The following is a 25445-nucleotide window of genomic DNA, read 5'->3' on the forward strand; positions in this document are numbered from 1 at the left end:
ACTTAGGAAAATATCATATCTCTAGGATGTACAGAACTAGTAAGATCTGACTAGGAAATTGATAGCACTGCAGATCTCACAGCTGCATGATATTGCAAAAAGGGTTTTTTTTAATAAATGAGTGACTCATGCAGAAGAAAAATAAATACAGTTTTAGAGGCATTTAACCCTGAAGTAAATTTTGTAATTATATTAAAATTCAGTTGAGAAAAATACCCCCCTAAAGCTTATTTTCTAGGATATATTAATGCTCTTGAATATCTACTGAGAAAAGGGGACAAAATGAAAGTTTATTATTTATTGATTGAATACAAGAGATACCTGTGAATGAGTTAAGGAATAATTTAAGCTTTAAAAATCAGTGAGAAGATCAGTATGAAAAAGTTTACAAAGTGCAAGAATGTTTGAGAATGATTTCTGTTTTTTGTTTTCTGAATGATTACAAATTACAATGTGTACAATCTGACAGAGAAGACAATACTGGAGGCCCAACAACAGAGAATTTTACTCCAGATATTAAAAAAAAATACAAAATTGGTTAAATTGTCAATTTTTTCTCCCATATTTCTCAAATCCTTTACAGATTGTCATTAGGTTTTGGGTAATGTGATAGTAGCTCAAAATGGGAGTCATATCACTTCTCCAAGACATTTAACTTGCACTTAAAGTTTTTGTCTATTAATGCATTTGTGTCATTAAGACACTAAAGGAAGACTTCAGGTGGTAAAACCTCAGCCCCTTTTCCAGACTCAATTTCTGTGTATGGTGAATTTGCAAATTTAGATGCATAAATGATTCTTCTTGTTTCATATATCCATTTCTCATATTGGCAAAATTCACTTGCTTGACTGTGTCTAGTATCTTTCCAGGCATTTCATAATTCATTTCTTTCAAGGCAGGTCTCTGTAATTTCTCCCCTGTAAATTTAAATTGACTTCAGATAGTACCTGCTTTTCTCAAGTAGCTGAGGTCTGAAAGGTGATGAATAAGCAGAGAGCCATGAGGGGCTTTAATTTTCATTCCACGTCAAAGATCTGTGTCTGCCTTAAGAGGGTCTATATCAGGACCAGTTTTGGAATGTGGTGCCCATTGTTTTGCTTTCATAACCATCATAGTAGCCCATGTGGCATTGTATCAAACAAGGAGTGCTCTTGCACCTTTAGCAGAGGATGTGGACCACTAGTAGTTGTTGCAGGCCTCCTGGTTATCATGGTTTTGTTCTGGAAAACAAAAGCCTTTCATTTTCAGCAAAACCTTTATGGAGGTATTCTTCTTTATGAGCTGCCATATGTTCTGGAGTTTATAATTCATGTTTGCAATGTATTTTTCATAAATTCATCCGTGCATATGTGGAGACTAAGAAGATATAGCAGGCAAGATAAAGGAATAACGTGGCTAGGGTCTTTCATTGTTGAGTTAGCAGTCTAAAATGATTTGCTGGGAAATGTAAAGATTTAGAACAAAAGTTGTATCATGAATAGAAGACTGTTATATATTTTGGAGTAATTATAATTTATCTAATTAGCTTAGAAAGCCTGTGTGAATCAGTTTTAATTAATACTGCAGCAAATCTGAAATTAGGATTCAAGTCTAAACTAAGCACCTCAGACAATTGATGCAAGGAGATAGGCACTTTAAGGACATTTCCAATGAGAAGTCTAAAAATGGGCAGATGCTAATACTTTCGTACTTCCCCTCAACAACTCACTAGCTGGTAAAGCTGCTTCTTAATTAAGCTGTAGTGAAGCTGCAAGCAGAAAATATTCATGGCACCTCCCTCTCTTTCATAGCTATATTGGAGTAGCAGTCAGTTCAGAATTACTGGTTTACTAGGCTTCAGTGTTGGAGCAATTCCATCAGAGCCAAAGCACAGTCAAATCCTGGTGGGTAAAGTTAGTACAGGAATTGTGACAACTTAAATTTTCAGTATCTTCTGTATGTTATATATTTGACTCAAAATGAATTATTTTGGGTGACCTTTCTCTGTTCTGACATCCCATTAACAAAATACAAATCCTGGGTAAGTGTACTGGTCACCACTACATTAAGGACTGCTTTGCCATCTCCAGGACATTTTCCTGTACTTTTTTTCTATTAATTGGGTTGTACTTTTCTACATTGTATCTTATTATCTAATTTAAATTTTTTCAACCCCAATTGTCATCAGGAAATGTGGAATAACTAGTGAAAAACGAGTTTGAAATACACTAAATTTAAGGAAGAGGAAGCTATTATATCATATTAAATACTATCAATTAATTTTGTCTGGTTATTCTGGTTATTATGCTGAAGGCAAGAACCTTTGTTATACTGTAGTTTAGGCTCAGCAAGGAGGATAACAGCACTTTAGTGGACTGACTATGAGGATGCTTCATGGGCTAGAGCCTGGGAGCTTGGGAACTCCCTAGGATCTGGATGACAGGGTCAGTCCTACCCAACAGCCAGGAGCAAGACATCTGGGAGACAGTGGGAAGTTCCAGACAGCAGCCTGAGATGCAGGTTGAGACAAGGTCAGCAGGCAAACCCAGAGGTGATGTCAACTTGGTGGGACCCATGGCTGGGTAGGGCAGCGTTGTAGGGAGCTGGATACTGGCCCTGTTGTGGTGTCACTGGGGCAGGGAGCTGAGAAGACCTTTGGCAAAGTGGGGAGAGTCCAGGGGGGCTGATCAGGGCCACTCAGGCCTCTTAGTGCCCTCATGGCCCTGGATGAGATGTTCATGCTATAGACACCTAAATTGTTTTCTTCATCTACACACCTGACACAGATCTGATAACTTACTGTAGAGTAATTGACTATATGACTAAAAAACCCCAACAGCAGTGATTTAGTTGACTCTAAAGCATAACAATGGAATAAAAGCTTAAGCTAAAAAATTGTACGGTGTTAATTTGTTTGAAATGCTTTGGGACACTCTCTCTGATCCAATACTGTGGTTTTAGGATGGCAAAGGTCTTCTCTAAGTCCTTGTATTAAATCTGCTCTACCCATATAGACTTCTAAAGCCTTTGGGACACCACATGTGATAACTCAAAACTACCCTTACATAAAAGAACCAAATCCCTATAGAATCTCCTATCCATATGAACTACATCTCCCTTGACTACATGCAAACCTGTAGCTTATGTCAATATCTGGACATTGGTTCAGTTTCCTAAATATAAATGTTTAGTGCCATTTAAAAGGATCAATATCGTCTTCCACATGGTTTTGGTGACAATAAAACAGTCACGTCTTCCACCTGTTTCAATGGAACAAAAAAGCCGAACATTTTGTACCAGTGCATTTCAAATGGTTACATTTCTCAACTGGTATTAAGACCTTAAAGTTATACAATACAGTACAAAAGAAATGGTATATAATATAGTAGTATCAACAGTAATAAATATTTTCAAACTATTTTACTCTCTAAAGTGTATGTACCAGGTGTGGAGAAAGGCCATATACACTTTGAGAAAATATTCATAATTTTATGGAGGTCAGGGGATCATTATTGGACCCAGATGAGTGTAATATCTTTATTGATGATCTAGATGAGGGACTCGAATCTACCACTAGTAAATTTGCAGAAAACACCAAGTTGAGTGGGACTGTTGATCTACTGGAGGACAGGGAGGTTCTGCAGAGGGATCTGTCCAGCCTGAATCAATGGGCTGAGGCTGATGGTATGAGGTTCAACAAAATCAAGCGCCAAGTTCTGCACTTTGGGCAGGATAATCCCATGCAGTGCTACAGGTTGGGGGCAGAATGGTTGGAAAGGCTACCCAGCAGAAAAGCATTTGGGGGTGCTGGTTAACAGCTGGTGGAACCTGAACCAGTTGTGCCCAGGTAACCAAGAAGGCCAGTGGCATCCTGGCCTGTATCAGGAATACCATGACCAGCAGGACCAGAGAAATCACTGTCCCCCTGTACTTTGCACTGGTGAGGACATATCTGTAGTTCTGCGTCCAGTTTTAGACCCCCCAATTCAGGGATGACATTGAGGTGCTGGAGTGAGTCCAGAGAAGGGCAACAGAATTGGTAAAGGGTCTGGAGAACAAGCCCTGGGAGGAGTGTCTGAAGGACCTGGGGTTGTTTAGCCTGGAGAAAAGGAGTTGCAGGAGAGACCTTATCACTCTTTACAATTGGAGGTCAGCCTCTTCTTTCATGCAGCTAATGATAGGACAAGTGGATATAGCCTGAAACTGCATCAGGGGAAGTTTAGGTTGGATATTAGGAATAAATTTTTCACAGAAAGGATGTTTAGACATTGAAATGAACTGCCCAGGAAGGGGATTGGAGTCCCTTCCCTGGAACTGTTTAAGGAAAGACTGGATGAGGCACTTAATGCTGTGGTTTGGGTGACATGGTGATGTTAGGTCCTAGGTTGGATTTGATCATCTCAGAGGTCTTTTCCAGCCTAATTGACTCTGATTCTGGTTCTCAAAACTTTCATATCAATTGCCTCTAATGAGACAAATTGACTTTTTTTTAAACTGTTCATGCTTGTTGGACTGAATATCTAACATCCATCAGGGTGTCTAAGAGGTAGCTCTGTGCTAGAACACCTGTTTGTGTCGGTTCCTCTCCTTCATTCCTGATGTCTAACACTTGCACAACTCGGTGTCCTAGACCTCTTTTAGCTCTTCCCTTTAACTCCTAATCAAATTTTAATTCTCTATTCCTGATATTGGCTCTTGACCTTGGACTTACCTTTTCATACATCTCTGTTTTCTCCCCTTAGATTGTTCCTTTGTTTCTCAATATTGTGCTGGAATTTTTACAGATCCAGAGTTACTAAATATCTACAAGTTTATGAGGGTTATGAGGACTACTAAATCTTCTTTTTTTTTTTTTTTTTTTTTTTGTAATAGCCACATCCAAAAGCGTGCATTTACACAATTTTAATTATTAGGATTTTGTGGCCATGTTCTGTTGTCACTGAAAAGTAATAGCCAGTCTTTAAGATTTTATTTTTGCGTGCTGCTTTTCACAATATAGCATTAGACTTCTTTAGATTGTGACATTCATAGGATTTCTTCCATATATTTCTGTTATTTCTTAGTACTTTATTTTCTGTTCAACACAACAGAAGACATATTTAAGTTCATTAAATCTTTAACTGTGAAAATAATACTGCATAACAGGAATAACCTTTCTCTGTGCATACAGTGTAAAACATTTGAATTTAATTTAATTCTAGTTGATGTCTAACAGTGAGATCCATTCTGTGTTGTGGGTTAATTTCTGTATTGCAAGTAACACAATTTCACTATAGCTTCCATGAGGCAGTGATCATGGCTTATAAATTTCCCGTTACATTTCTTGGATATTGGGTTTGATTCATCTTAATAAAAGGTATCTAATGCCGTATAAGATAGCCTAGTGTATCTGTGATTTCATATTTGATTGATAGAAGTTGCATAGGACCTGTGGGAGATTTGTCTAACACTGCACAGGAAGGTGAAAACCCAGTGGGATGTGTCTTGACATGGTAATGGACTCACTGAATCAAACTCTTAGTTCACGTGAGAATATCAATATTTAGACAGAAGATTTACTTGGAAGCATGAAATGAGTGCCTATTCTTATTTCTGTATATTAAGTCATTAACTGGAAAAAATAATTGACTTGAAGACCTATTTTATTTTCTTATAATTCCCTTAATTGTTATGAAGACTGGTATTTAATTATCAAATTTTATACAACTTAATTAGTATGTATTCAAAGCAGTGCACATACATCTCTCCTTACATTCTTTAACTTGTTCCATTCTTAATGTTCCGCATACATTGGCTTTTGTAATTTCTAAAATGTTAAATTTTCAGTTAAAATTGCCTACACGTACTGATGCTGTGCCTCACAACATAGTTAATATTAATTTGTTGAATGCAAAATCAACTATTCATATGACTTTCTGATTTTGGTTAGTTTTCAGTTCAATGGTTGACAGTAAGAAGGACCTCCATCTGGAAAAAAAAGAGTATGTAGATAATCTAGTGTTGGGCAAATAGTAGATGATCCTTGTAATAGAAGAGTATTGGTTTACTGGAAAATATTCCTGTAAGGGCTTCCAGGACTAAAAGTCAGCTATTTAACTAAATCTTCTAAAGACTTTGAATGAAAAGCATTTGCGTGGTTGTTAATAGGCATATCATCACTTTTTGTGTTAAGTGTGGGAGAAAGAGAAGTGTACTGAAAAAAAAAAACAAAGAAGGATATGAATTTTAAAATCTGATCTCTTCAAAGTCTGGACAGAAAAAAAACCCAATCTAAATCAAAAACCACCACAAACTCCACAGCAATTTAGTAGATCTTAAAGGGCTTCAATATTATTTGTATGGTTTGTTGCCAACAGACCAAAACTTTACCTTTGTAGAAGCTCACAACTCTGATGTCATTAGTGGAAATTATTATCATTAGCACTGTACTACCTGATATGAAACAACCTTGAAGTCCTTAGGCCATCTTTTGATATAGATCTACAATATCAGAACTGTGGCAACAAATAAAAGGGTTGAGTTCAAATTAATCTTTAAACAATTAAGACCAAACACTTAGGACAGCTTAAGATCTTTGTTTAGAAGATGCATGCACAGTTACTTTTTGTGGTACACACACTCTGTGTAGACATTAGCACCCCAGAGCTGTCTTTTAATGCAAATATAAAGAAGATCTAATAGGAAATCTTGCCAAACCTTTCTGTTGGAAAAATATTTTATCATTTGCAGTGATACAATTTTTTTTGACTCTTATACTACTGTTTTAGAAATGGAAATAAAATGTTATGGTTTCATAATATTTTGAAATGTAATTCGAAATTTTATTGCAATTAAATCTTGAAATTATTTCTTTAATAGGTGATTATAATTTTTAGTGATTTCAGTGCAGTGGTTTTACCCTTTGGTGGGTCATAGTAACTGAAATATATAATATTATGTTTAAGTGATCAAAGGAAGTTTCCAGTCAGATCATATTGAAACATGGTGTCTTATTTTCTAGATCAAACTATGTCTGTTCTGTAATAAGAATATTTATTTCAGCTTCAAATAAGAATTAAATCAAATAGGAGTTTTTGAACTTACCTTCAAATTGACATTCTTGTGTTTTGATCATCTATTCAACAATAAATTGAGAGTATAAATATATGCATAGAAAAACAGCAGGAATGCTTCATGAACAACTTTCCAGTAGATTAGATTAAAGTAAAAGTATCCTTTTTCTATCAAAGTGGCTTCGCATTCTGGTAGCAGAGCAATCTGTGGAAAAAAAAATATTTAGAGGATGTTCTAGAGTATTTATCTATGGTTAAAATAATAAACAAAATAGAGTCTCTTCCCTGCACTTGAGACAAGCTGGCACACCACGTTCCTCTCTATTCAACTAAAGTCTGTTATTTAGCTACTCTGCTACTCTGCCCCACATCTGGGAACAGATACGGATTTTGGGTACAGTCCATGGCTTGCGCTAGCATCTGAATTGTCCTCAGTTGTTCATGTAGAAAGTTACTTGGTTTGATCAAAACTGTGACAGGGACCACTCTAAATACATTAGTAGAGATACACATGTTTCCATCTTTATCAAAATTTATGTTCTTGAGGTCAGTTTGATTTATAACTAGATATAACTATAAATGTAAATATTGAGAATTGCTTGATAAATTATGCTTCAGCTTTTCTTAAGTATTAGCTGATTTTGCAAATTCTGACTTCCTAAATATTTCATCCTCCATAATTCCACTCTCTAAGGCAAAGACATCTTCATAAATGCAAAGATGAAGTTCAGTTTCTAAGTCATTGGTGAGCTCCCGAAATTGCATTTGTATTTAACAGTTCAGGACAACATGCAGGATTGTGTTTGAAAGAGGACTGTGCCCAAGGCAGAGAGGTAAACAGAGAGGAAGGAAGTATGATCCTTAGTTTTAATTTCAAGGAACTTTTATGTTGGATTGTTCAGATTTACGGCAGGTAGGAGTAATTTTTGAGTTGAAGAAATTGGATAATATGCAATTCTCTCAAAATTAGTCTCTGGGAAGGAGCCTTTCGAAGGGAAAGTGGCAAACCACATGATGCAAAAATTGGTAATCTGTGAGGACATCAGGACATAATTAATTTGTCATCAGGACAAAGTCATTGCTGAACCCTCTGAGATCACCACAAATAAGTTTCAGATTGTATTCAAACTGTATCCAAACTCAACATCTGACCATCTTCTCTACAATAAGACAAATAAAACCCCTATATTTTTGCTTTGTTCAAAATCCGATTCCAAATGTTATTGTTCTGGCTTTCACTTGATATCCATACAAACAACTGTGATATAATTGCACACCAGGAGATTCCCATCGGTGCTGGTCAGTTCCTCTTTCTTTTCTAAGATTAATGTTTCTTTCTTATTGCTCTTTGTAAAAACTGTGGAAGCTCATATGACCCCCAGGATCCCACAAAATACAATCTTTTGATTTAGACTGGTGCATTACCTGTATGGTATTGTGTACATCTGCAAGACTAACACAGATCAATGGTTGAAAAGAAATATTGCACCAGTGTCTGCTTCTGAAAGAATAAACAGACATATTTTAAACTCTAAGGTATTATAATACACTATGAAGTGTAGGAAATGGGTATCTGGTTGGGGTATATTTTTTTTAAATAATCTTTTAATGATCAACATTATTTTAATAAATGTGTCCACTGTCATTGTTAATTCTTTATATGCTATGTTAAACAAACTAAATTTGAATGATGGGCTGCAGTACCAAGGAATTCCCACACCAGTAGTACTCAGCATTACTCACTTATTTGAATTGTCCTCTAAATTTCATCTTGCAGAATTGTTTACACAAAAAAAAAAAAGTGGGCAAAAGGATTATTAAAGAAGATTTTATTTTTCCTATCACTTTAAATTCCTTCACATTGAACAAGATGACTGGTAAGAGAGAATCTGATTCAGAGTTTACCTGAGAACCCTATCCAGTCAGTATTTCAACATTTACCCATTTAATATCCAAATACTAATTTGTCCAAGAATATGACTGCCATCTTAACTATCTGTTGCTTCCCTCTGCCAGTATTGTTAGCATGTTTTGGGTCATTATCTAATGGAAGGCTTGTGTGGCATTTACAAAGACATATCCTAAACTTTTAATTGCATGAGAGTGTGGGCTCCTACCTTGCATATGCTATGTGCTATATACTCTGCCCCTGATGCTTTCGTAATGAATTGTATCATACACTGATTTTTGCGCTAAAGAAAAACATGACAGACAAGTGGGGTAAGGATACAGCCCCTATAATAAATAAATGAAAATATAAGTAAATAAACAAGAATGAGAGAAAATATCTTCTGAGGTAAACCTGGACTCTTAAATAATTCGGTGGAACATTTACATCTGGTCACAACAGCGATGAGAAGGCAGAAAGATGCTAAAAGCACATTGCTGGAACCAATACTACATTACCATTGTTTCAACTTACTTCTCTTAAAATAAAAAAAAATATTGAGGATATCTGTGGAAAAGTAAAAAATGATCATATTATTCACCAAGTTGCTTTCTGGTTGCTAAATGAGGGATCCTGTTTTTGTCTGAAAAGTAGTGAATTTTAATTATCTCTACAATATTAGATCTGTTGCCAGTACAATTGTGGGATAACTTGCAGTATCACTGTTTGTTTCCAGGAAACTCTATAGCATTGAGCCAGTGATAATGAGGGACAGAGGCTTCATGGATAAGCAGAATAGAACAGTTCTCTCTACCATGGACTTAGGGCCAAGGATCTGGAAACCAAAAAACCAAAAATTCTGAACAAGTCCTGGTGCCTCTCCTTAGCTATGAATTTCTTAGCTCTTGAGCTAAATAGTTGCTTGTTCTTTTGCAGAGCTCATGAATCTTGCTTTCTTGACTAATCAGTGACAGAGCTTCAACATGAGGTGAAAAGGCTATTCCCATTATCTTTTCTCCCTCTTATTTCCAGCTTTTCTCCCTTATGCTTATGTGGTGATCAGAGTTTACTCCTTGAGAGAAAAAAAGTAAGTGATTTTAGTTTGAAATCCTTTAGATCAAGGATGCTTAATTCTAATCTTCCAAGTGATTTCTTTAACCAAGAGTCTGTCATACAAAACATTAGCAATGCTTCCCTTCATCACCTTTTTCATTACAGTAATTTCACGACTATAAGGCGCACCCTTTTGACTAAAATTTTCCCCCAAACCCAGAAGTGCGTCTTATAGTCCGATGCGCCTTATATGATGTATAAAATTGTGACATTTGCCACCCCGGAAGTGCAAGCCCGCAACAGTCCCCAGTCGAGCAGAGCCCACCCGGTGGCGGTATTGGGCCAGTGCCTGGCTGGGGCGAGCCCGGCGGCATTGGGGCAGTGGCAGCCCAGCCCGCGCCCGCTGGTATCGGGGAGGTGGCCCCGCGGGGCAGGCCCACTGGCATCGGGGCACCCGGAGCGCCAGGGGAATCCCGGAGTGCCCATGCAGCAGGGGATTCCCAGAGCACCAGGGAGTTGCGGGACACCCGGAGCGCCAGGGAACTCCTGGAGCAACAGGGCCCCAGGGACGCTGCACAGAGTGGCAGTGGACATAGCCCAGCCCTGGGGACGCTCCACGAACCAGCGGCGGGCATGCCCCGGCTTCGGGAACGCTGCACGCAGAGGTGGAGGGCATAGCCCGGCTCCGCCGGGTACAGGCGGGCCTGGGGGCCCATGGTTGCCGGGTTGATGCAGGGCCTCGGCCAGTAACCGCATGGGGGGAGCTGGCGGCGGATCCTTGCCACAAAAACAAAGTGTACCTTATAGTCCGATGTGCCTTATATAATCTACAGAGTTGAGAAATTTGCCAACTCCCGGGCGGTGTGCCTTATAGTCCGGTGCGCCTTATGGTCATGAAATTACTGTACTCTGTTTTAAAGGCAAAGCAATTGGAACAGAGTTTTATAGGTGGCTCAATAACTGTCAGGCACTGTCACCTTTCAAGTTTCAGAACTTCAGTCCTACCACATTGGTCTTCGTAAGAAATTTTTGAGTTCCATCCTGAGATAGTTGAGGGTTGTGCATAATCAAGAGGAGACAAGAACAATTCTAAGTATAAACAAAAATGGAATTTCAGGCAATTTAGAAAATTATAGGTCAAATACCGGGTAGAAGATTAAACTGTTTTCTCCACATAGGTATTTTCAATTGCAATTAATCTATGAGAGGTGCAAACTTGATCTACATTTTTTGAAGGTGTCTATATTCTTTTAAACATATGTACTTTATCCTAGTTTATACTATAGTACTAGAATTACTTTTATAATCTACCACTCTTAATAATTTTTTTCTGAAATATTGACCCTATTTTTATGTATTGGAAATATATGCTGTTTTTCCCGTTGCTGCTGATATCAATTTTATCCTTTTTTCTGAATAGGTGTAGATTTAAATTTGATAAAATTAATGTAGCAGTCTTTGACTCTATCTTACCAAACTCCATAAGCTGAATTTTTTTTGGTTTGTACCTGAAGACATTAATGTCTGGGCAAGTGTTAGCATTAATACATTACCACTTGCTACATTATCCTGGTAAGTGGAAATATTAAGGAATTTTACTAGAGCTGGCTTGCCTTGTTTATTAGGCCTAACTTGCTGCTATTCTGATTTTTTAGAAAATGAAAATAAAACGGCTTATAATATGACTGTAGATCATAAAATGTGAGAACATAACTCTATCAGACTTTTAGGACAATTTTACTCATGATCAAATAAATGTATGAGATCTATTTCTGGGTCTGTTTCTCACCCCAGCTGTTAATGTAATTTGGGAACTTTGACTGGAGAAGATGTATAAAATAGAGATATTGTGATCACAGAGTGGTTTAACCTGCTGTTCAGAACCCTGTGTTAGAGAAAATCCAGTGGGAAAAAGTTCATAAAACCCAAGTGGATCAAAATAAGTAAGAGGCTGGTCTAAATAACTCATTCAGATTCCCTCCCACTGTAATAAAGAATTGCCTTTTCATGTTGACATTACTGACCGCAAGTGTCTTTCCGTTTCTTGGACTTTTTTTTTTTTCCTATTTTCTACTGAGTCATTTTAGACATCAGTATTAGACTGAATGTCCAACTTCAGATAAGTCAATTTAAGTGAAACAAATCTCAGGTTGGTTGTCTGAATGGGTAAAAATGTCTGAACAGTGTGTGACTAGAGGTCATTTACACAATGTCCTGCTACAATTCTGTGGTCAAGAGTCAGAAAATATTATTACATTGATTGATCTACCTGACACAGCTGTTGTGAAAATGATTACTCTTTGTATAGATAGAAATAAATCCAAAAGATACAATTCTACCTCCTCTAGTCCAACTAAACTGTATGTAGCATTTCTCATCAGTTTTTGTTATAAATAAGAAGATTCTTCAAAGCTTTTGGGTAGAGGAAATTTGTTCTCCTATCTGGTTTCAACAGTAACGAAATGAAGCAGAAGTAAACCCTCAACTTCCCTCATTTTTTATCGAAATAAGACCCATGTTTATTGCCTAAAAATAAAATTCTCCAGTAATTGAACGATAACTATCTATTTTTCTGCATTTATATTTGCTTTACTTGTTGAATGCAGGATTTTGCAAGGTTTGAAGATTATAAATGCAATGTCTTAGCTTTTTAACCATTGAAATGGGCAAAACTCTAATTGTGAATTCAAACTAATAACAAACTTAAGCTGTTTTACTGATTCCAAATTGTGCCTCAGTAGAGAAAAACACGCATTTCAAATTATCTGATCCATTTTCAAACAATTGTAGGATCATTTAGGTTGAAAAATACCTCCAAGATCATCAAGTCCAATCTTTGACTGACCTTGTCCATTAAAGCACAGCCCTAAGTGCCAGAGTCAGCCTTTTCTTGAGCACTCCACGGATGGTGCATCCACCACCTCCCTATGTATGGACTGTGTAGTCCATTCCCGTGCTTGACAATCCTTTCTGTGAAGAAATTAATCTTCCTGTGATGCAGCTTTCAGCTGTGGTGCAGGCTTTGTCCTGTTGCCAGTTCCCTGGGAGAAGAGTCTAACCACTACCTGTCTACAACCTCCTTGCAGGCAGCTGTAGAGATGATAAGGTCTCCTCTCAGCCTCCTTTTCTCTAGGCTAAAGAGCCACAGCTCCCTCAGTTGCTCCCCATAGGACTGACTCTCTAGACTTTCACCATCTTCATTGCCTTTCTCTGGATTCACTCCAGCACCCCCACCACTGCCTTGCTTGTAGTGAGGGGCCCAGAATTGGACACAGCACTTGAGGTGTGGCCTCAACAGTGCCCGGTACAGAGGAACAATCACCGCCCTGGTCCTGCTGGTCACACTAGTATCATTAAATAGGTCGGAATACCATTGGCCTTCTTGGCTACCTGAGCACACTGATGGCTTGTGTTTGTAGCCTCTCATCACATCTATCCCATGAAGTTGTATTTGACACCTCAGGACATCTCAAATGACATTAAACAGTGATGATCAGTCAATAAAAACGTGTCTTGTCAAAGTGGTCTGAAGTGCTTTTAAACCTCCTAGAGCGTCAAGTTTCTGTGATCCAAAGCCTAATTTTAATGCAATGCAATGGCATAATCTTGGCTCATGCACCCAAGAAAATTGCCAAAACTCTGGTAGAGTGCTGACAAAACTGCATAGGCTAGCACTGTGAAAGGTAACAAAGGTGACACTGCAGAAAAAGTAAGAGTGTTGTTCAAGGATTCTACTGGTATAACAGGTAAGAAAAATCTTAAGGAGAAAATTAAAAAAAACCTCACCTTTTAATCCCATTAATTGATTGTAAAATATTAAGCAATAAATACTTTACATTTCTATTTTTACGTATTTTGTGTGTGTGATCTCTATCCATGTGTGGATTATATACAGTTATTTGATATTCATATTCAGTTTCTCCTGCTACCTTTTCTCTTCATTTTTTTCTCCAAATACTTAAGCTCCACAGTGAAAAGGCAATACATTTTTGGATCAAGGTTTTACAAATAAAATAATTTTTAAAAATGCACAAAGACAATTTTATCTGTATTATAATTCTGTAAAATAAAGATTGAAATCCAACTCTCTGTCAGTAGAAAGCAGGATATGTGTGGTAATTATTGTTAAACACATTACAACAAATTTCTGGTGTAAAAGTGAAGCAAGTCTGAGTTCTGTAGTCTTTACAAATAGCATTGCTCTAGTGCATTCTGGACACCTTATTTCCAAAGAGCAGGCAAGAGGTTTCTCAGGGTATGTACTTGAGAAAAAAGACACAGTGGAGTGATGGTAAAATAAAATATATGAAACCATTTTCAGGAGACAAGGAAGGAAAAGGTCTTGATCTCCATCCTACTTAATTGTCAATAATAAATAAACTACAACATTTAATTTTATCATGCTTGAACACAGAAAAGGAATTAAAAGAAACCTTTTTATCTGGAGGGGTATGAAAAAAAGTAGACATCAGGAATTCAACCCAAAGAGTGTGTTAAATTATCTAAAAAATATTCTGCCCTCTCTCAAGGCCTATCCTAAATAATTTGAGAACAGAGATGACATTTAAAAGCAGAAGGGAAGGTGGGCAGGAAGATCACAGTAGAAAAGATGAATTTCTTGTGCTGCTACATAACACCATCATTTTTCTTAATTATTCTTGACGTTTCACCTATTATTCTGTGAGCTTCCTCAGAGCATAGAGGGGAAAAAATGCCAGTTGCTTTTCAGAATAAAATGTGAAGAGGTACTTACTGTCAGCTTTTATGGCTGAAGTCTACCCTTTGATACAAAGAATCATAGCACCACCTATCTGGTAACATTAGCTGTTGTGTTTGCAGATGTGCAACCCATGACAGAGCATGCAAAATGTGGGGTGTGGAGGGTATTTATGTGGAAGGAGACCATTAGGCTAAATTTGGTTTTATGCTGGAAGGCGAATACTGAAGATACGCTTAAGCAAAGTAATGATTAAGTACTGAACTAACCCTCTAAGCATTTTTTTTTTAAATTTGTCTATGAAAATAAATAGTATGCATCTGCATTGGACATTTAAATTTAATATATTGTCTAAACCAAAGCCACAAAATTATCTATCCATCTATCATAATAGATGAAAAATTAATTTCCTCTGCTCCTCTGGAGTGTTGCTGTAACACAAGGATTAGGAATTGTTCATCAATGTAAAAAGGATGTAGAGGTTATATTTAGAAATTTACAGTTTGCTTAGAAAGATAGAAAACAAAGCAGAAAACACAAACCACTGGTGGTATAAAATTTTATATTCTTAATAGGAGACTTTCATTTCATTCAGTTTCAGAATTTATTTTCTATACTTCAGTGAATCATGGTGTATATGTAAGAAATAAATTGCTAGCTCACAAGATTGCATGTATCAAGATAACCACTAATATTGAAAAGAAATACCAACTTAATTAGTTTAATACAATTAAAAGTATATGTTAGGGAGTCAATAAACAGAAGTCACAACAAATAATTTCACAAAGCAAAACACAGATGTGATGGAAGGTTGCCATCCATGGCAGAATGTATTTATCTGTCTATTCATCCATTTATTTATTTATTTATTTATTAAAGGGGATACTGACCTCTTCCTGCATGTACAGTCTCAGAATGAAAATCCATTTTACTCCCATGAAACTTCTTGGAAATTTGATACATTTTGAAGATAAACATCTCTTCCTTAAATCTTTCCCATTTCTAATAAGATTCATGAATGTAAGATAATGAAACTACATTAGCTGAAATCTGTAGAATCTCAGTACCTTCCCCTCTATTACATTTCATTCCAGGAAAGAAAATCTGCCATGTCAATCCACTATGAATAGACAATACTTTGATACCTTTTTTGGTCTCTCTTCTCATAAAATCTGCTCTCCTTTCCAATAGTAGGATTTCTCTTGAGCTTCAACATCCTAAAAGTAGCACTAAAGAGAAAAAAAAACCAACAATTTTCACTGCCTGATGGATAATAATATATTTGAGAATTAATACTTGCAAAGCACAAAGCACTAAAATACTTCCATTCCATAATGCATTGTTATGATTTATGTTTGATGCCCTTCAAATAGATTAGATTCTGCGTAATGTTACTGTAGTGGTGTGGTGGGTTGACCTTGGCTGGATGCCAGGTGACCAGCGAGCTAGTCCATCGTTCCCCTTTCCCACTGGATAGGGGAGACAAGATAAGATGGAAAACAACTCATAGATTGAGATAAAGCGGTTTACAAAAACAAAAGAGAAATACCCCTTTGCTCAGTTTGGTTCAGCTGGCCTAGGTGGGTCTCCTCCCAGGATCTTGCCCATGCCCACCTCTTGATGTGGGGTGAATGTTGAGAGAGTGCTGATGCTGTGCCAGTATTCCTCAGCAGTGACCAAAGCTCTGGTGTGTTTATCAACACCTTTCCTGCTACCAATTCAAAGCTTAGCACTGTGAGATCTGCTCTGGGGAAATGAACTCTGTCTCAGCCAGACTCAGTAAAATCTCCAACTCTTATTCCATGCTATTTGCATCATGCTCAGATGCCACATAATTTATATATCTTCTAGCTGTTCCATTTTATTTATTTACCATTGCTGAAACCTCTTCTTACTAGCGCATACTACTCAAACTGCATCCTTAAACTATCTCTATATCCAACATACCGATTTGTACATTTTCCTTAACTACTATTCCCCATCCTTTCACAAATATACATTATTTTCTCATTTCATGGGCTTCTTCCACTGCTCCAGATCTTTGACTTGGACTTAAAATTCATTTTTCATCAGTTCATATCATTCCTGCTACTTCACTTCTTTTAACATACACTACAGATTATTTTCCCCTCAAGTTTAAACCTCCTTGAGTCACACACCACATCTCCCTGTCCTTCCACATTACCTAAAAAATACGCCCTGGTCCTTGGGCAAAGACCCTCCCACGAATGGGTTTTCCTTTTCTGTGGGAGGAGAAATCCACACAGACTTCCCCAGCCACTTTCCCATGTGTAGTATCTTATCTCCTCCCACAGTGTGTAAGGGTTTCATTTGGGCAGGACCAGGGTGGTTAGCAGGTCCCCTAGGGCTCACAAGCCAAGTAGCTTCTGCTAAATTAACACCCCAATGCTTCCATGTCCCACTACCTAACATTCTTAATATAGTCTTCAGTAGTCTATTATACCTCTCCGTCTTTCCTGAGGCTTGTGGGTGATAAGATTGCAATATATCCACTCAATGCCATGTTTCTTTGCCTGAGAGTTCAGAAGGTAATTTCAAAAATGAGTCCCATTGTTGAATTAAATTCTCCTTGGGGTACCCTGTTGACACAAAATGCGTCCCTTAAGCCCTAAGATGGTGTTTTGAGTGGTGGTATGGTTTACAGGGTAAGTTTCCAGCCAACCAGTTGTTGCCTCTACCATAGTGAGTATGTAGCTCTCACCTTGATATGTTCCTGGCAGTGGTCCAAGGCAGTCAATTTTCCAGGCCTCACCATAAAGAAAACCCAACCACCCTCTATTCCAAGAAGATTTCACTCATGTGGCTCACTTGATGGCAGCACATATTTGACATTGGTGGATAACCTGTGTGGTAGCCTCTGAAGTCTGCCCTCAATCAGAAGCCTATCTGTATGTTGCATCTCTTCCTAGGTGTCCTGATCTTCCATGTGTCTTCTATTAAATAGCTCAAACTTTTGTTCCCAGTCTAGATCTACCTGAGCTATTCCAATCTTGGTATCCTTATCTCATCTGAGTCACCTTCTCTGGCAATGCTCCAAAATCTCAGCCTTTTGGCCAGCCCATAATCTCTTCCTGAATTCTTGGTAAATTGGATTTTCCCATCTGGACTCCTTGTATAATCAGTGTTGCGCCCTGATTCCGTGTTGCACTGGTCATGTGATGTGCTGGGGGGGGTGTTTCCTCTGAACACCCAGTGTGGCATGGGCAATCACAGCACCAAGGGAGACATGCTTCTGTCCCAACAACTTCTGAGGCAGATCAAACCCTCCCATAGTCTGTTAAAATCTCTTTTTTTAGCCAGAGTGTAGTGGGCTTCTGATCCTTAATTGTACTGGCTGCAAAAACCTAATGGTTGACCTGGTTTTCTTCTGATATTGTTTGCCTGATTTTCCATGTGAAAGCATGCTCTCCAGCTTCAGAATAAGAGCACATTTTGCATGGCTGGTTCTGTCCAAATGGTTTGTCAGCCACTTCAATAGGTACATGATGGTGTCCATCCTACTGCTTTATTCCCAGACTGAATCTCTTGTGCAGGTTCCTTACCTTTCTTTTATGGCAAAACCAACTTTCAGGAGAATTTGGGCTATTTTCTTCCCTTTTTAAAAAATTCTGTTGTATTTCCCTATGCAATGATATCAACAGTATTTCGCAGGTGTTTTGGAATTTCACTCCTTGCAGTCTGGATCACTCCATGGCAGATAGTGGAGCTCATCCCTGGTGGGTTTTCACCCCTGGAACAGGTGATTCCAGGTATACTGGACATCCCTCCAAGTGAAAGCAAACTGTGTCCTGTGCTTTGCTTTCAGATGGATTGAGAAAAATGCATTAATTATATCAATTGTGGCATACCATTTGTCTGCCTTTGACTCCAGATCATATTGAAGTTCCAACATGTCTGGCAAGGAATGAAGATTTAAATCCTATTTTGCATCCATGGTCATACACTGTAATTCATCTTGTAAAAATCACCCATTGTTATTACAGCTCTAAAATCTGAGAAGGAAGGAACTTCATATGTTGAAGATAGGTAGATAGATAGATAGATAGATAGATAGATAGATAGATAGATAGATAGATAGATAGATAGACAGACAAATAGATGTATTCTGTGTAATGAGAAAAAATAATTATGACAGCCTGTCCTTGATGTCCTTCAACAGAAAATAATCTGACATAAATATTTAACAGAAGCATGACACAGAGAATTCACACTTTCCATTTATGATGTTTTTTATATGTTATTAATTTTTAAATTATTGGATGTCTACATTTTTTCATAGCTAAGTCTTATAACTTGAGGGAGGTGTTGCCTCAGGCAAAGTACTGCTGTTTGATTTATCTTCAGCAGTCGTCTTACTTTAACAATATGAACTTTTTTTCAGAGAAGTGCAAAGCTGTGTTTGACCCCACAGGGAAAAAGTTTTCTTTTTTAAGAAATGTGTACAAAGTACTTAATAAGTTATGTCGCTCAGTTTTACTGTATATTATTTTTTCAGTGACTACACTTAAATTTCTAAATCCCCAGATCCCAACATTTTAATAAAAACAAGACATTTTTAACAAAATGTCAGCAGCAAAGTGATCAAAGTGCTATGGGAGCAGTTAGGCAACAGTTTGAGCTTTGAATTTCCTATTCGCTTTCCAAAACATTCACTTAAAAAGCGTTTATTGAAGCTGAACTGCCTTTATCAGCCTGATCAGAGCTCCATAAAGAGCATGCATGATTCAACTGCCTTCCCAAGCTTTAAAAATATAACTTTGATATATGCCTCACAAGTACAGCACAATAGTTTTCATGCTCACGTTTGTTAAGATTTAGTGCAGCGATTAAAGAACAGAAGGGCTCTTTGGTGGCAATTCTCAGACATACCAAATATCCCAAAGCACAACCTTCTACAAATCAGAGATTAAGGTAGTGACAAAAATTTCCACTTGATTGCAGGTTTTTTTCCCTTAAACTTGTGTCAGGAGTGACTGTCTTTTCGATCAAATCTCTGAGGGTAGTGATTTTTTTTTTTTTTTAATTTTTTTACTCTGAGAAAAATATCAACTGAGAGATAAAAAGTGACATTTTATGTGCTTTGTCCAGAAGTCAGTCGATTTATTTGAAAAATTTTGTGTGTGCCTGACCTATACATGAAGTTTGTGACATGTCTCTTGTCAAGTATTGATCATTTAAGACTTTGCTGCTTGCTTACTGCAATGTAGCTAATAATCTCTTTTTATTTAGTTTTGTGGTTTTGAATTCTTATAATGATCCAGCTGATTTCTCTGGGACATTCTTGCCTCAGCTGAGTAAGTGGGCTATGGAAATTAAGCCTACTAAAGCACCTTCCCTGGGCAAACAGACTTTTTTTTCCATCAGTTCCCACTGCAAGTGGTTTGCATGCAGATAGATACATTTGGAAGCAGCAGATGCCATCCATCTTTATGACTTTCTGATACACACCATTTCACCTCTACCTCTTGTAAGGGATGGCTGGGCAATCATGCTATATTCTCCTTGAATGACGTAGAACTTTCTTATTCAGCTCACCTCAGCATTTTGTAATAATTGATAGCACTACACAAAAGATAAGACTTTCATCAAGTCTCTTCTTGGTGTCTTTCAGATGGCATTCCAATCTGCCAGACCTTCTCTCTCAACACTTCAGTTATACTGTCATTCTTTCCACTGCTTCTCAATTCAGGATGGAATAACATCTTATTTTCTTAATGTACCCAGACTATTTTTGTACAGACTCAAAATGCTAGCAGATATTATTCCTAGGATCACTGGTAAATCTTGTATGAAACTGTGAAAAGCCAGTAATCTGAGAAAAAAGCTCATTTCTTTAGGAAATTTGTATATATCTCATCAGAGAAACAGGATGATCTTCAGCAGAGTTTTTCAATTCTGTAGATCTTGCCACCACAAAGGATTATGTGATGGAGTTTCTGAAGCTGGCACCCAAGTAGTTTACAACGCAATAGCTCATTTTCTGTAAATTTCAAATGTAATGAATTGAACAATATTTCAGATTTATATTGAGCATTAATTAGGCGCAGGTGTCTGCAACAACTCTTTCAACTAAATCTTAAAATCTACACGTGATTTTAAATATATTTTTGAACCAAATGGGGAAAAATGTAAAAGACTTTGATTTGAAATTCATTAATCATAATGGCAACACCCAGCTTAATCAGACGTAAATACAACCTCATTTGCCAGATTAATTTTAAAAATAACCCAAAATCCCTTTCCCCAAATTCTGTAACTTACAATGAGAACTGAGTGAAAATTGCAAACTCAGTATAAAAACTAGGGTTCTAAAAATTGCTATTTAACTTTACTCTAACTCTCTTCCTGCCTATATTATATACACTCATGGTCCCTTTACTTTAAAATTCTTAAACTTATTTTTTTATATGCATGCCTAGAACTGTGACAGTTTTATTACAGCTCAGCAGCTCAGAGATTACTTTGTAACTCAGTTCAATCAAAACACAAAGCAAGAAATTCCTCTTCCAAAATATTGCTATGTTAGATATGAAAATATTTTTCACCATTAGCTTAGCATAGTGACAGAAGTGGACTGCTAACAAATATATATTTCTGATCTTATTTTCATTAAACTAAGCTGGAATAAAGTGTTCTCATTTCTGTAAGAATGAGACAGTTAAAAGAGCTACCCAGCTGGTAGAAGAGGCAAATTAATTTATTTTCTTCACTTAAAATTATTTAAAATCACATTCCATATGGGAATAGGTTAGCCATCTGGTTATATCTGTTTTATCTGACTAGGGAGTGGTTGGAAAATCTTGCTGGGAAAGGAAAAGTCTTGAACTGTTATGCATGTTCTAAATAATTATTCTGAAATTTACCTGCATAGATGCTAACAGAAAGTTTCACCATTTCTGAAACAACTATTATATTTTTTTTCTTCCCTTTTTCAGGTGACATCCTAGTCCCTTGCACTCAAAATTATGTTTTTCTCTACTTCAGTGAATCTTGCATTCTTTTCTGCACAACTCCAGCAGAAGAGTAAGAAGACAATGAACACATAGTGTAGGGAAGACTGTAATCTGCTGCAGAGAAAGGTCTTGTGGGGGGAAAGCAATTGAAACTAATTCTGTCCATATTTGCTAATATTTGCATAGGTTGGAAGCTGTGTGAAAAAAGGTCAACCCGCTCAAATTTAGACAGGATTTCAAAGAAAGCACAAGTGTAAAGCAACAAATTAAGAAGCTCTCTGCCCTCAAGAAGTATTTTGGAAATTCTCAAAGTGTTTAGCAGCTGAACATTGACTTCTTAAAATGACTTCTTACGTCAAGAAATTCTGCAATTTTGGGGTTGTATATATATACTAGAAAGCTAGGAAGTATTAGCAACTTTTCTCAAGTTCTGCCTGTGTGGTTGATTGGGCATAGTTTCACTCACTTGCAGAATTCTTCCACCCTCAGATGCCGCAGTACATATTTGGAATGGTTGCTAGACTGCACTACCCAAGAAACTATGCCTGAAGAAAAGTCTAACAAACTGTCTGAAGTCAAAACTATGCAATAAAACCTGTTAACAATTAAATATCATAGATACTAAGGAATGAGTGTTAGAGCTACTATTGTGATCCTGACAAATTTACTAGTGCAATTCTGGCAATTAGTTAAATGGGAGATTAATTTTAAAAGTCTTCTAGTAATTTGGTCTTCTGCAATATCTCTTTATACAGCATTTTCTGTGATTTTATTCAGGCCTGTTGAACTCACATTTCAACTCTTTAAGAAAAGGAACACCTACAGGGCATATCTGAGATTACTGACCTTTTGTCAAATACAGTTGAAATTAATTGTCTTCAGTAGCATTCAAGGATAGCAAACAAACTGATGGACTCCAAACTTAATGTATTCTAGTTTGAGTGGGAAATAAGGCTAAAATTAAATTTAAAAGTATACCAAAATTGAGATGCTTTTCTTAAGGACTAGCTCCATCATTTTTAGATCTTTATATCAAACTGCATGCTGACTGACTGTCTGACACCTGGTGATTGCTTTCTTGATGCTCGATGCTTAACTTCTAGCTCTTGCTGCCTTTCACTTGAGTTGAAGTTTGATCTCCTGGCACCTGAAAATCTTGACTCCTAGGATGTTGATAAAGAACATTATTTTTAGAGGTAGGAAAGAGTAAAAGTGAAGAGACTTGGAATTCCTTTGACTAGAAATAACAGCAGGAAATGAAAAGTTAATGGCTTCCCCATCAAATAAATTAAATTTCGCCTGGTGATTTGAAAAATAGATTCTAAAGTATTACTTATCCATTCTTTCAATATCACAGACTAAAAGTCCAAGGTAATCACACTATGTCTCTATTAGAAGAAAAACACGAGTAATATAAAAGTTAAAATGGGGGAGGACTTGAAACACGAGTAATATAAAAGTTAAAATGGGGGAGGACTTGAAATTAATAGCAGAACTTAAGGCTTTATTCTCATAATCAACACATTAGCAATAAAAATGGTGCAATAGGAAAAAAAAAGTCCTAATATATGAGGTAGATTCCAGCTATTTTTGCAGTGATTTGACATAATAACAAACAATTCAAAATGACAGATAATACCTGGAGGAAAAAAAGACCTCATTTACTGCTGATTTTCCCTGGTGAAGCTTATTTTTTTAACTGTAAAATTACATAAACACAGAATTATGCTCCTAACCTTGCCAAGGCCTTCTTCGGCCTTATGGAGTGTTGTGATACATAAACCTAAATCCAGTTGAGACTGAGAAATTATTCTTTATTTGGCTCTGTTCCCTGAGGCAGATGTTAGAGTTGGCAATCTCAAACACGCCTGACAGACACACTCTGAAAATGTATAGCAATCTCCAAATTTATGCAGATGTCCAGATGCTAGAATGCTGATTGAGACATGGATGATGAAGGTTTAGTTTTGTGATCATTCCTGAAAGTAGGAAGTTTAAATCTTAATTTTCCACTTTCATTCAAAATACTTTAACCTTGAGGATATACATTTCTGCTGCAAAAGATCACTGACTAGCTCTGTTACTGAAATAATATTTCAATTCAGAAGATTCATTTGGTGAGAAAACGCGCACAAAACAGTACTTATTAATCTGGTAGATTATCATGACTAGAGTATTACTAGAAATGTGTCTTTTGTGTAATAAAATAGTATTTAATATAATAGTATTTAAAGTGGCTGATAGAGTTTAGATCACCTTCACATGCTTTATTCATAATAAAGCTCTTCCTTTCTTCTTTAATGGTTTGTTTGCAAACAAGAGGACAGCTTCCTCAGATATCTGGATAATATGGTACAATTTAAAAGACAGATTGGTGTGCCTCCCAGTAAAAAAAAAAAAAAAAAAAAAAAAAAAAAAAAAAAAAAAAAAAGAGTCAAAATGGTAAGATTGGTAAAATAAAACCAATAAGCAGGTTTCAAAATTCATCCTATGTGTTTAACATTTCCAATTTACCACTGTAGAGAATGTGTTGGATACATCATATGCTGAGATGTCTTTTTCTATGTTTATATTAATAAATAAACAGTTCTAGGCAATGTCTATATGCTCTGGAACTTCACCATCTATTTTATTAGATTTTTTAATTTTATAGTGAGCATTGGCAATTTGTCAATTAGTACTCTCCCAAGTATGAGTATGATTCAGGAGTTATGACATGCTGCAGACACTTTTAATTATCATTTTGAGTCTGTTCTCCTGTTTTGGAAGATGAGAGAATTCAATGATAGGGAATTTAGGACAAGGACATTTCACATCTGTCAGCCTCAATGTCGGCTATTGTTTCTGGAAAAATTTAATATGGTAGTATTGAAGCTTAAAGCAATGGATACACTCTCTAGAGTACTCAGATTTTTATTTCCACTGTACTACCTGTCAGGTCCTTAGTGAATATTTGCTTGGTATCTTCTTTGGAATTGATCCTAAGAAACTTGCCTAAGTTGACACAAGATATCCATTCCCAGATAAAAGAATAGAAGACAAGGAAGACTATCATGTTTCATGATCTTTCTTTCTGATGTTTTAGCAAAAGGTGTGCAAGAGAAGAAAGAAAGGCTTTGCTTAGTGAATGGGAAGTGGAAAATTATTTCATACTGAAATAAAAAACCAACAGTATAAAATTGTCAGAAAAGAATAAACGATTCAGAAACATTCTGAAAGTGAAGAGCAGGTGAACGGTCAGAGCATATTTAAGAAAAGAATTAGTAATCAGACATGAGGAAATATTATGGAGAATCTGACTATACATAAATGTGCTTAGGATGGTGATGAAAAGTTTAGAGGACACCAAGTTTATGTCAATTTTCCAGAGAAGAGTGAAGTGATTTCACTTTGATACTTTGAAAAAATGGACAAAGGATGGTGAAGAAGCTGTATGGGAGGATGCTGGTGCTGTCAAGGCAAGAGATAACGAATAAATAGACCAGAGTATTGGCTGGGAGAACAAGAACAGGAGAGGTATTTTACACTGAAGACTGAGTGACAAGACTTTGACAGAGTTAGCTGAATACTGGAAGACTTGAATTAGAGTTCAAATAAACAAGAGCTAATATCAGTGTGCTTTTCCTGAGACAAGTCCTCCATGCATGGTGGTAGTGTCAGTCAGTTAACTCAGTTCCTCTGTGTCTATATGTGTATGTCAATCACCTAGTCAACAAATGCAGATTTTTAATTCTGAAAGTATTGGTTTTGAAATCTTTGGTCCATGTACACAAAGACTTGTA

The sequence above is a fragment of the Catharus ustulatus genome, chromosome 2, assembly GCF_009819885.2.
Source record: "Catharus ustulatus isolate bCatUst1 chromosome 2, bCatUst1.pri.v2, whole genome shotgun sequence".
NCBI classification, from domain to species: Eukaryota; Metazoa; Chordata; class Aves; order Passeriformes; family Turdidae; genus Catharus; species Catharus ustulatus.